Source organism: Eriocheir sinensis, chromosome 1 (assembly GCF_024679095.1).
Source record: "Eriocheir sinensis breed Jianghai 21 chromosome 1, ASM2467909v1, whole genome shotgun sequence".
Taxonomy (NCBI): domain Eukaryota; kingdom Metazoa; phylum Arthropoda; class Malacostraca; order Decapoda; family Varunidae; genus Eriocheir; species Eriocheir sinensis.
The window spans coordinates 17,065,101-17,079,088 of NC_066509.1; the positions used below are offsets into that span (position 1 = coordinate 17,065,101).

General features: G+C 42.1%; 1 protein-coding gene across 2 annotated transcripts in view; it reads left to right on the plus strand.

Annotated features, from left to right (window-relative positions):
* The first annotated feature begins 13,347 nt into the window (after positions 1-13,347).
* Positions 13,348-13,988, plus strand: part of LOC126995650 (protein FAM167A-like) — a 35,739-nt gene continuing 35,098 nt past the window's right edge. The window contains exon 1 of one of the 2 annotated variants that reach the window (XM_050855414.1): positions 13,348-13,419. The gene's annotated coding sequence lies outside the window, so the exon portion shown is untranslated. Of the gene's footprint in view, positions 13,518-13,988 lie in introns of both variants that reach the window. The other variant, XM_050855404.1, reaches the window with a different exon arrangement.

The following is a 13,988-nucleotide window of genomic DNA, read 5'->3' on the forward strand; positions in this document are numbered from 1 at the left end:
TCTACCTTTCCTTTCTGCTGGAAGTATGCCTTCACAGCCTGTGCCTAAGAAGGGTGACCGTACCAATCCCTCAAACTACCGCCCTGTAGCTTTACTTTCCTGCCTATCTAAAGCTTTTGAATCATTCCTTAACCGGAAGATTCAAAAGCACTTATCCACTTCCGACCTTCTGTCTGATCGGCAGTATGGGTTCCGCAAGGGGCGTTCTACCGGGGATCTTCATGTTCTCTTAAGTCTTAACTGACTCTTAGTCATTCTCTCTTAGCCGTTTCGGTGAAACTTTCTCAGTTTCGCTAGACATATCGAAAGCTTTCGATTGAGTCTGGCACAACTCTTTGCTTTCTAAACTGCCCTCTTTCGGATTCTATCCCTCTCTCTGTTCCTTTATCTCCAGTTTCCTTTCCGGCCGTTCTATCTCTGCTGTGGTAGACGGTCACTGTTCTTCCCCTAAACCTATCAACAGTGGTGTTCCTCAGGGCTCTGCCCCGAAATTGACCTCTCTTTTGGTTACTCTTTACTCTTTACTTTTGTAGGAGGGGTGAGTAGCGGGCTTTTTTTTTTTTATTCTTCTTGTTGCCCTTGAGTTGCATCCTTTGATGTAAAAAAAAAAAAAAAGCGATGAACTGGACTAAACATGCCAAGTGTAAGGATGGTTATACGTGGAGATGCCAAACGAAAGGCTGTGTTAAGTACAAATATACAACTCCAATTTATCACTTCAGACCTGGATCCATGCATTGTATCTATGGAGTGAATTAACGCATTGGCGAAAAACAAGCATCCCGTCAAACAGGTGTTTCAGAGAAAACTATAGTCGACAACTACATTTTTTTTTTCCAGAAGTGTGCAGCAGATACCTTCAGGCCAACCCCACCAAGCTTGGCTGTCCTGGGACAATGGTAGAAGTGGATGTATCCTGGTATTCTCATAAGCCCAAGCGGCTTATGCAGTTAGTTCAGCACCCTACACGTGTTCCCGACCGTCTTGGAGATCGGCCCAACATACTAGACCTCTTCCTTATATCTAACCCTTCTGCTTAATCTGTCGCACTGTTCCCTCCGTTGGGCTCCTCAGATCACAACCTTATTCCAGTATTCTGTCCTATCGCTCCAGTACATCCTCTTGACCCACCGAAGAGGCGATGCTTCCGGCATTTTGCCTCCGCTCGGTGGAACGACCTGAGGATGTACTTTTCCGATTTCCAGTGGAATGATTATAGTAGCGCATCACATAGGTGATTGTCTCTGGAATAAAGGCACACATTCCACGTACTTTCTCTACTCCTCATGCTAAAAAGCCTTGGTTTAATCACGCTTGTTTTCGTGCTATCCAAGATAGAGAGGCAGCTCACAAAAGGTACCAGAGCCTTCGCACTCCTACTAACCATGATCATTATATTTCTGCCCGGAATCGTGCCAAATCTATTCTTCGACTTACCAAACCTCTTTCATAAATAGAAAATGTCAAAATCTTGCTTTTTTCTATTTTTTCCCGGGACTTCTGGCCCCTATAGCCAAAAATATCTCCTCCAATTTCACTTCTTCATCTTTCCCTCCTCTCCTTAACCCTGACGGCAGTACCGCCGTCTCATCTATCTCTAAGGCTGAACTCTTCTCTCAAACTTTCTGTAAAAACTCCACTCTGGACGATTCTGGGCATATTCCTCCTACTCATCCCCCCTCTGACTCCTTTATGCCCGTTATTAAGATTCTTAAGAACGATATTAACTATGCCCTCTCTGGCCTCAACTCTCAGAAGGCTTATGGACCTGATGGAGTGCCTCGTATTGTCCTTAAAAACTGTGCCTCCGTGCTGACATCCTGCCTGGTTAAACTCTTTCGTCTCTGCCTATCAACATTTATCTTTCCTTCCTGCTGGAAGTACGTCTTCATACAGCCTGTGCCTAAGAAGGGTGACCGCTCCAATCCTTCTAACTACCGCCCTATAGCTTTACTTTCTTGTCTATCTAAAGCTTTTGAATCAATCCTTGACCGGAAGATTCAAAAGCACCTTTCCACTTCTGACCTTCTATCTGATCGCCAGTATGGGTTCCACAAGGGGCGTTCTACTGGCGATCTTCTTGCTCTCTTAACTGACTCTTGGTCATCCTCTCTCATCCGTTTCGGTGAAACTTTCTCTGTTGCGCTAGACATATCGAAAGCCTTCGATAGAGTCCGGCACAAGTCTTTGCTTTCTAAACTGCCCTCTTACGGTTTCTATTCTTCTCTCTGTTCCTTCATCTCCAGCTTCCTTTCCGGCCGTTCTATCTCCGTTGTGGCAGACGGTCACTGTCCTTCCCCTAAACGGTAACCTATCAACAGTGGTGTTCCACAGGGCTCTGTCCTTTCACCCATTCTCTTCTTGTTCTTCATCAATGATTTTTCTTTAACAAACTGTCCTATCCATTCTTACGCTGACGACTCCACTCTGCATTATTCAACTTCTTTCAACAGAAGACCTTCTCAACAGGAATTACAAGACTCCAGACTAGAGGCTGCTGAACGCTTAACTTCAGACCTTGCTATCATTTCCGATTTGGGGTAAAAGGAACCTTGTGTCCTTCAGTGCCTCAAAAAACAAATTTCTCCACCTATCAACCCTGACCGATCGATGTCTCCAACCAGAATTGCAGCTGACAAATTTTCATGAAGATACTCTGATGGTTGGCTAATATGACATCGCGAGATGGCACGGCCAACTAGGTACTCTTTTCAAGACATCCACACAGCAAACTACAAATCATTGTTAAAGCAGCAAACACAGTCAACAGCAACAATCCAAACAAGACACCCAAAAGGACAATCAAACTACAGGAACAAATTAATCAAACTCGTATAAGATCTGATCAAGATGAGTGTCTAGCTGGTGTTTGAAGGCATTCACCGAGATGACAGAAGCAACAGATTCCGGCAAGATGCACCAGATATGTTAATTGCCCTCACTGAGAAGAAGCGATCGAGCTCTCACCTCAGTGTTACAACGAGGGACAAAAAGCTTATAGGAGTGACCTCTAGAGGCCTTATTATGATTCTCATAAGCAGATGTTCAAGATCAGTGCAAAGTCCTTTTAAATTTTTAAACACCATAATAAGATCGGTTCTAATCAGTCTGCCTTTAAGACAATACAGGTGTTTCGAGGCTTGCTAGATGAAACAGTAAGCCTGCTATCTGCTCATGCATGTGGTGAGAACATTGTGATCTCGGAAAATTTCACATACCTTGGTAACGTAAGTAGTTCAGAACAACGGTGAGTCTCGCCAGGAAGTCTTGCGGCTCATTGGTTTGGCCCACGGTATTATGGACTCGCTCAGCACGAGTATATGGCATTGTCGATACCTGTGCAGAAGGACAAGGATCCGGAACTTGAAGTCCCTTGTGCTCCCTGTCTTACTCTATTGCTGTGAGACATGGACACTAAATAGGGGCTTAATTGGAGAGGCGGATTGATGCCTTTGGTAATAAATGTCCACGCAGAATCATGGGATATCGCTGGAATGACTTTGTGTTAAACCGGCGACTACTCCGTGAGACTGATTCGACATATGTTACCTGCAAAGTCCGTCAACGCCAACTCCGGCTACACGGGCACGTGGCACGTAACCTGAAGCTGATCTTGCTCATCGGGTTGTCTTTGTAAGAGACAATCCTGAGTGGAGGAGGTCAAGGGGACGCCCACGGAGGTCGTGGTTTGAGGAAGTCGATAGATCCTGCCGGGAGGTACTCAGGATGGGAAGGGGGCTTGCATGGAGACTCGCCCGGAGTGACCCCGGACTTGGCTTCGTAGGGTGGGCGAGGCGACGTGTCCCCCGGCGTATGCCCCCATTGATTGACTGAGTAATTTAGGACGATATCTATAATGTACGTCACGGTAACTAATGATTTTCTTCGTCCGTACTGTACAGTTGGTTTATGGCTATTTCACTCTTTAATCTTTACATTCTTTCTCATGTTTTTTTCGAGAGGTTTGAAGGTTAGTAGAATACGCATGACAACACAAAAGGACTTCATAGGGTAGAAAGCGAGATGTGGGCGCTTTAATATAACCAATATTAACAGTAAATTATTTGTTTTGAGGCCGTCAAGAAATTATCGTACATCATATGGACGTTAATGATACGATAATTATCGTACATTTAGTCAGAGCATCGTGAAATGTCAGAAATGTCAGACACAGTGCCACCAGATAATGGCCAAACAACATGATATAACAGCTGACTTACATTAACGAGAAGAACGTTTGGAGCTGGGGCAGTCTCACAGATGCATCCTAATCGCTTAACCAAGACAGATTTTTCTCCCTTCCTCAGGCACCCAAATTCGTCGACTAGTGCTGGTGGAACTCCACTGAGCTCATACTTGAAGATCTCCTTCAGTTCAATGCCCCGCTGTTGAACTACTACAAGGAGACAAAACAATATGGTTTCCATATCATACACGGGTTTCCCCTTCACACTGATAACCTTCTTCATTTGCAGCATCGTTTTCACTTTCTTCTCATTTTTTTTGTGAAAGCCACCATGCAGGTATAGTGTTTCAGAAAAGTCCTTGCTCAGCTTCTCTCCGATATCCAAGATATCTGACGACTTTGCCTTTAACAATTCATTGAGGGAGAATGATACTACTGCACAGCTGAGAGTTGAAAAAATACATCAATGACTTGGAACCCCACTGCGAGGATGAATTTGTAAGTCTCAGAATTTGTAACTCATTTGAAGTTGGATCGTGATCCTCACGTCCTGTTGAAATACTTAAGGAAGAATCCAGTTGTAGAGTCAACATTTGCCAATGTTTCAACTGCTCTGCGACTGTTCTTAACATTACCAGTCACAGTCTGCGAAGGTGAACGTTCATTTTTCAAACTGTTTTTGATCAAAAATAGATTTCATTCAACAATGACTCAAAAACGACTGAATGCTTTGTCTGATATATCAATTGAAAATGGTGTCACCTCCTCAATGACATTTGAAACCATCATTGAACGGTTTTCACAAGAGAAATCAAGAAAACGGGCATTGGAGTAGCTACAATAGTTACCTATGTACATAATGTCGGGAACCAGAAAACGAACAAACAAGAGGAATAGCCATAACTGTACAGAGTAAACATCTCATAGGACAAACACAAACAAAGAGGGAAACAACGAGGATAAAGGAAAACAGATACCCAGAGAGGAATGAGAGATATACAACTGTGTAAACATCTGACAGGACACACACTAACAAGAAGGGTGACATATATAACAGTGTAAACATCTCAAGTACAAAAGAGGGGAAACAACGAGGGTAAAGGAAAACAGATACCCAGACTCAGATACAGAAAACAGATGCCTAGTGGGCGTGGTCAGAAAGTGTGAACAACCACTGAAAAAGACTCTGACCCGTGACGTCAGTCGTGGCGACATGTTAAGAGCCAATAATTTAACAGAAAAATCACTGTGGGAGTGTTTTAAGACTGACTCACGAATAGCAGGAAAAGTAAAACAATACAACATAATGAGCGAGCAGATGGGTGTGACAGGAAGTATTGGCCATTGGCTATGTAGAAAATTAAGGGCGTGTCAAGGATGTAAGTCCGCCTCAAGCAAAGAAAAAGGTGGCCTAGAAATCAGTGGTATGGGTAGACCGAGCTTGGTTCTCGCCTCAAGCAGACCTGCTACTCACTCAGCCGAGAAAGGCTGTTGTGATCTTAATCGTGAGTAGAAATTCGAGAATCTAAGGGAAACCGACTGTATTGTCCTGGAGATTATAATGTAGGAGATGTGAAGTAGGATTGTGAGTGGGACAGGATTGTGATTATTTGTTTGCGATGTAAAGCAAAGGTAAAACCACTGGGTGTGGTATAATTGGGTGTTTCCATGACTTGTAGTAGATTATACTATAGGAATGTGTTATTAGGATTTTGTGAAGAGAGTACATAATGATTGTGATGTAAGCAGAGAGATACAAACCACTGCTTGTGGAACGACGAGTGTTATTATTATTGGCAACAACTGAGCACATATTGTAGTATTATGTTTAAGACATGTCGTTTGTCATATGTTGCATCCATTGCTGAATATGCCAGTGTTATGATCGTCTGAGCATAGAATATTGCGTAAGGCAATTACTTTCATTTAATTTTAAATAAATGTATATTTTCTTTTTCCCTTGTTTATCCCCGAACACCAGTCTCCAATAACAACTTAAGCCGGATCACGCTACCAGGGATACGAGACGGTGAGATCATTTATGGAGTAATTAATGAGTGATAAAAGAGTTGATTTAATACAAGAAAAGAAGGATCCAAAAATAAGTATGGTATATATGCTGCTAATACAGAACAGAAAGAATTAAAATAAAGACGATGACAATCTGTATCAAATATATTGTATCATTAATCAATTCTGATGTTTCAATAAAATATGAAATTGTCCAGATCTTGCCTAATTTATTCAGGGGGGGGGGGGGGGGCAAAACTGTGGGTGGCGTAGGGCCCAATGCAAGCTTAATCCGGGCCTGCCCACAAGCGATTATGGTGGGTACGATGAAGCAATCCAACCACAACCTCCCAGTTGGCTGCCCCCTTGCCTTCTCCATTTATCTTGCGATTTCTTCATCAGTTTTTGGTCCATATTTCTGGAAATCATGCAGCAGGACGGCCACCAGCATGCGAAAGGCACGAAATGCCATTGGCCAGATCTTGCCGTTGAAAAGCTGGGTAAGCTCACAAGTGAGTATATGTTTAGTATACATATTATGCATAGATGGAATATGTTAATGATTTCAAAAGTATGCTCGGTGAATTCCTAGTGCTCAAAAACATGGGTTTAGACGTTAAGATATGATGTATCTAGCAAATGATATGGAATTTTTTAAGATAATTTTTGCGTAATGAATAGATGGATTATGCATATAATTATGCGCATGTGCAAATAAGGAATATGCTAATGAGTTTCAAACCATGCTCATTGAATTCTTCGAAGTCGAGAACATGGGTATAGACACCAACATCACACCTCTAAGTGTATTTATATGGAGAATTTGACAGATTTTGCTTTCCGATGCAATTAACATGCTAATTACGATTATCACACAAGTTGCGAAACATTTACTCGTTGGCATCCCTGCGATTATGAGTGTTGTCTCCAAACACCAAAGATCACATTTACATAAAATAATTGCTGTGGAAGCAACATTTCTGGGTTCACTGAAGGTTGTATATATGAGCTGCCACTAGACTACTATGACTGAGAGAGAATAGTTTTTATACCCCCACAACTACTGAAGAAGAACAATAAACAAAGGTAGATCTGGATGTAATGTGAGAGAATCACGATACTACGAGTGACATTGAAACTAAATACCACGAACAATAAATAAGTGCAGCAACAACAGCAAGAGGAACCCTAATATTCCACTTAAATTACGTACAAGCCCTTCCGTGGAGCAGTGGATAGTATGCCTAGCTAAGAATCCGCGGGCCTGGGTTCAAAATCTGACTCGGGCAGTCGGTGTGCAACTCACCTAGCTGTTCATCCTCCCTTTCAGACTGGTCGATAAATGGATATCATTCTGGGGAAACCTGGGGAAAGTAAATTGTGGAAATCTCAGACTTCACATTGGCCCGTGTTCGGTTCTCTCCAGCACAGGCTCAAAGGGCCAGTACAACGGAAATGAGCACCGCAGCCACGCGCAGCTTTAGCGTAGGCACCCAACTTTACCGTTCCATACTGTCGCGATCGTGGGGCTGGTTGATCTGGATGAGGAGTACAGGGTCCTCAACCTCAACGAGCATTTTCTCTTTTTCTCTCTCCTTTCTCTTGATGTTTTTCTCCTTATGGATGACAATGTAATAGAAGGAACAATTTTGGAGGCATTTTAACATGCATGGAACTCATAAGTATAACTTCTTCTAAGGTAACTAGGGTGAAGTTAATGTGAGCAGCTGGCAGGTGTAAGTTTTCTGGTAAAACAGGTGATGAACGAATGATACATTTCTTAAGTCTTAACACAACAAACAGAAACTTGTGTACTGAAGAATATATGTGGTATGTGTCAATCGAAACCAAGTGGATGACAAGAAGTGAGGAAAATAAATTAGTGCGAAAGGAAAGACATTCAGAAAACTCAAAGCCGCTTCACCTCTGCGAGTACTCCCGAGATTACTCATATGAACAATCCCTATATGCTCGCAATTAAACAGATCACTCGTATGTGAAATTGCACCCTGTTTTTAATAACATAGGCCGAAATATAGATTGTATGATAAATATATATAGTTTTAAAGTTGTTTTATATTAAATATGTTATCTACGAGTGCGCAAACTCGAATTTTGCTCAACAAGACCAATATGTCAGGCAGGGCGGGCTGTGAAGGCCTGTGACGCTGCCGACCACTGCCACTCCTGTCTCTAGTTTCTACCTAGTCTTTACCTTTTCACCATCTCTGAGTTACTATATTCGTTCAGCACATCACACCGAGTACGAAAACTTCATGGGTGCCCTCCGTTTGCTGCCATTCCCCACCGTGGTGCTTGTTTATGTTGTCAAAACTTTACTCCTACGCCGCTAAATATATATATATATATATATATATATATATATATATATATATATATATATATATATATATATATATATATATATATATATATATATATATCCGCGGTTACTTTTACCTTTTACGTAATTTAGGAGCATATTTCTGAACAAAGTCCAGATTCTGCGAGCAATCATAGGATGCTTCGTAAAATTACGGGAGCTCTCGTAGGAGGTTGCTTCTCCTCGTACGAGTACTTACTCTCGAGAGTACTCGTATGAACAGTCTTTACTCGCAAGTAGATCACTCGAAGTTGCGCTTTTACTGATATTGGCCGAGATATGGTTTCTATGCTTCATATTTCTTGGTTTAAAGTTTATTTTCAATAATTATGTTATATACAATCATACTGATTAGTTTTGCTCAACTAAACGCTAGCTTCCTCCAGGATGAGCTAGACAGACTATGATTGGGCGGGGAAGTGGCAGATGGAATTCAATGTCGGGAAGTGTAATATTATGAGTGTAGGTCCGAATAACCCCCCACACAATTACTCCTTAAATGACACTCCTCTAAGGTTGTCTGGGTGTGAGAGGGACTTAGGAGTCTTAGTGAACTCTGATCTACGTCCTAGGGCTCATGCACTCAGGCTAAAAATCGTGGAAACAGGGTACTTGGTTTCATCTCAAGGAGCGTAAGCAATAGGAGCGCTGAAGTCATCCTTAAACTTTACTTAGCACTAGTTAGACCTCATCTCGTCCAGTTCTGGTCACCCCACTATAGAATGGGTATCAAGATGTTAGAATCTGCACAGAGGAGGGTGACAAAAATTATTCAAGGGGTGAGAAACTTGCCGTATGAGGATAGACTGAAGCATTTGAATCTGCATTTTCTAGAAAGGCGAAGGTTACGAGGAGACTCGATCGAAGTTTATAAATGGATGAAGGGCTTTAAAAGGGGGATGTCAATAGTGTTTTGGTTGTAAAAGAGCCAGGTAGGACACGTAGTAATGGTTTTAAGTTAGATAAATTCAGATTCAGCAAAGACATAAGCAAGAATTGGTTCACCAATAGAGTCGTGGATGAGTGGAACAGGCTTGGCAGTTATGTTGTCAGTGCCAATATCATAGATACATTCAAGAGGAGGTTGGATAAATTCATTGATAGTGAGGTAAGGTGGGGTTAGGCTTACAGGAGCTGCCTTGTATAGGCCAACCGGCCTCTTGCAGACTCCTTACGTTCTTATGTTCTTATGATGGCGTCAGGCACGGCAGGCTGTGCTGTGACGCTGTCGACCACCGCCATCCATATCATAATGCACTGATCAGTCTCCCCTCCTCCCATTTTCTCCTTCTGTCTTCTATCTGGTCTATACATTTTCACCAGCTCTGAGTCACTTTATTCCTCACACACTATTCTCACTCTATTCTTCAGCACATAACGCCGAGTACAAAAAAAAAAAAAAAACGTCTGCTCCCATTCCCGCCGTGGTGCTGCTTGTCAAAACTTTACTCCAACGTCGCTAAAAGACCCTTCACAGTACTTTTACCTTTCACGCGATTTGCGAGCTATCTCACGAGTCCCGATTCTGCGAGTAATCTTAAGAGATAGGAGCCAAGTTGAGAGGAAGACTCCACTCCCAGACTTGTTTATTAATACGGCTTCAAGAGCTCCAAAGTTTAATCATTCGGGGAAGGTATTGGTTGGCGATTGCAAGTTCAGAGAGTGATTAGATCATGGTGAAGGATCACCTGAAGATCAGCCACCCCAGCTGCGCGCGGGGTGGCTGATCTTCAGGTGAGAGAGGCTGAGGTGGCTGATCTTCAGGTGAGAGAGTCTGGGGTGGCTGATCTTCAGGTGAGAGAGGCTGAGGTGGCTGATCTTCAGGTGAGAGAGGCTGAGGTGGCTGATCTTCAGGTGAGAGAGGATGAGGTGGCTGATCTTCAGGTGAGAGAGTCTGGGGTGGCTGATCTTCAGGTGAGAGAGGCTGAGGTGGCTGATCTTCAGGTGAGAGAGTCTGGGGTGGCTGATCTTCAGGTGAGAGAGTCTGGGGTGGCTGATCTTCAGGTGAGAGAGGCTGAGGTGGCTGATCTTCAGGTGAGAGAGTCTGGGGTGGCTGATCTTCAGGTGAGAGAGTCTGGGGTGGCTGATCTTCAGGTGAGAGAGTCTGGGGTGGCTGATCTTCAGGTGAGAGTCTGGGGTGGCTGATCTTCAGGTGAGAGAGTCTGGGGTGGCTGATCTTCAGGTGAGAGAGTCTGGGGTGGCTGATCTTCAGGTGGTCACTGTGGGGTGGCGGATCTTCAGGTGATCCATGGTGGATCTCTCTCTCTCTCTCTCTCTCTCTCTCTCTCTCTCTCTCTCTCTCTCTCTCTCTCTCTCTCTCTCTCTCTCTCTCTCTCTCTCTCTCTCACACACACACACACACACACTCCGTGGCGCACCTGGCTAGAGTGCTGCGCTGCCAGGCTTCACGGTCTGACAGGGCGGCGGTTCGAGCCCGCTCAGGCCGGACTCTTTCCGTTGACTAGGAGTGGTTACTGTCCCCCCTTGAGCAAGGGGACACACACACACACACACACACACACGCACACACACACACACACACACACACACACACACACACACACACACACACACACACACACACACACACACACACACACACACGCCCCCCTTTGAGCAAGGAGGTGTGTATTTTGTGAAGGTCCCAGCAGTACCCAGAGATCGACTAATGAGCCTTGCTGTAATCAGGAGGGTACTTGTTGGAGACGATGAATCCAGCTCGTGATCAGGCCGTGGGTGAATTACACACCATTCCCGTCATACAGGCTGTCACCTGGCAGACTTGGATTCGAGCCTCACTCAAGCCGAAAGATTTTCCACTGACAGAGGACGGTTACTGTTGCCCCTTGATCAAGAGGAATAGGGGTGAGAGGTCCAAGTAATATGCCGAGCCTCATTCAAAGAGTATACTGAACTCACGGTCCAGTTACTATAGTAAACTTTGCTCCAATGCTCTCCAAGAGGGTACTGGTTTGCGATCACGAGTTCAGCGCGTGATCAGGCCGTGATGAATACACACTCACGCCAACATAGGCCTGATATTTTGCACACCCGAGGGCCTATAAATCACAGGTGTTCGGCGAGCGAAGAAACGGGTCGAGGCGGGACGGAACAATGAAAGTATCAAGGCGTCCGCGACATGACAAGTGTTTCCCGCCTCGGCATGACCGAAGGCGGTGGCGGTGAAGTCAAGTGAAATGACGTACCCTGGATATCGTGAGAGTGGATTTATAATGATAATGATGATGATAATACTATTACTAATACTATTACTAATAATTATTATTACTATTATTATTATTATTATTATTATTATTATTATTATTATTATTATTATTATTATTATTATTATTATTATTATTATTATAACTATCTATCTATCTATTATTATTATTATTATTATTATAATTATTATTATTATTATTATTATTATTATTATTATTATTATTATTATTATTATTATTATTATTATTATTATTATTATTATTATTATTATTATTATTATTATTATTATTATTATTATTATTATTATTATTATTATTATTATTATTATTGTTGTTATTATTATTATTATTATTATTATTATTATTATTATTATTATTATTATTATTATTATTACTATTATTATTATTATTATTATTATTATTTATTATTATTAGTCTATTATTATTATTATTATTATTATTATTATTATTATTATTATTATTATTATTATTGTTATTATCTCTATCATTATTAAGTCTTTTCATCGGCAAAGGAGACAGCTTCCGCAACAACATTGATCTTTGTAGTTTGGTGTCTGCCTCTGTCTTCCTGACTGGGGCAGCAAACTGCGGACTTTTTCATGATTTTGTTTTGCCCGTGGCCTCCCCAATACCGCAAAAAAGTCTTAAGAGTAAAGGACTGAGGACTAACATAATAGTAAAGAAAATACTAATGGCACATCCTTGCTGCTCCTCTAAAAATAACAAGTATGGAGATACCAAAAAAGAAATATGATTACGACAGGAAGATTTATAACTGAAGAATGACCCAAACTGCTCCAGGTGGCACATTTAAGTGCTGCGTTCTATGAGTGAAATTGAATAGTCGAGAGAGAGAGAGAGAGAGAGAGAGAGAGAGAGAGAGAGAGAGAGAGAGAGAGAGAGAGAGAGAGAGAGAGAGAGAGAGAGAGAGAGAGAGAGAGAGAGAGAGAGAGAGAGAGAGAGAGAGAGAGAGTTGAGAATGAATAAAAAAACACGGCCAAACACCTGTCCATGCAGAATTTCACCTGCATTTATGGAACACAGGTCAAGACATTCATATCAAACCGGTCGACTAAAGGAATTCGACTTTCACGTTATTTGTCAAAGTGTTGATCAATTGCAGACCCTCACTTTTATCCACTATTATTTACTTATGAGGGTGATGTGACCTGGGTACGTATAGATGGGTACATTTTTTTCATCGATACAGACTTTCGTGTCTTGAATATGATACTCAAGCTGACACTTCTTTTTAAAAATAGAATTAACTATAATACTTCTTATCACCAGCTATTATCAGGATACAGGACTAGCAATTTAAACCATTGCTAAACACGTATCACAATTCTAGCTAAACAATATTACACAACCACACTCAAGACACAAATACGTTAAAGCGACCACGTTACTTCCGGCTTCAGTGCATGAAATACCTTACTGAATCACACAGGTGCTTGTAGGAAGAGAAACAGAGGAAAAAAAAAAGGGAGTCAGGCCTGATACAGTACAACAGTGTTTCCAAGTGAAGGTCGGTGTGCGGTGCCAGGCGCGGCACACTCGCCCGTGGCCCACAACAGCTGCACGAGGCCTGCCCGGTGTGTGTGCCCTGTGTTCGAGTTCCTCGGTTACCCTTTCCGAGAGGCTATGGTGGACTGAAAGGCCTCACACAGCCATGGAAAAGACATAAATTAAAGTATATGAGTGAACTTTTTTTGTGTGGAAAACTGCTCAATTATTACCTGGGATATTGTTTTTCTAAATGCAATTCGCAGCAAGGTGATTTTTTTTTTCTTGCGATATCCGTATAAATCACGTTGAATAGTATGATAAATCTGCGGATATTTAATGAAATTTTGTGGGGAAAAGTGTTGATTTGTTACGTGTGACACTAATCTAACATGCAATGAAATTCGGATCAGTGAATGCTGTTTGCTACTGGAAATACATTAAGAAAAGTGAATCTGAATAGTAAGGTCAGAATTATGAGTACCAAGTGAAGTCTTGTGAGGAAAACAGTGCTGAATATTGTTCCGTGTGATTAACATCGTTGTTTAATTGTTCAAGTGAAATTCCCAGCATAGTGAATTACTCGTGTTTGCGATGATACATGGAAATAAAATAAAAATTAACAGTAACGCCTAAATTGTGAAATCTTCAGGAAAAC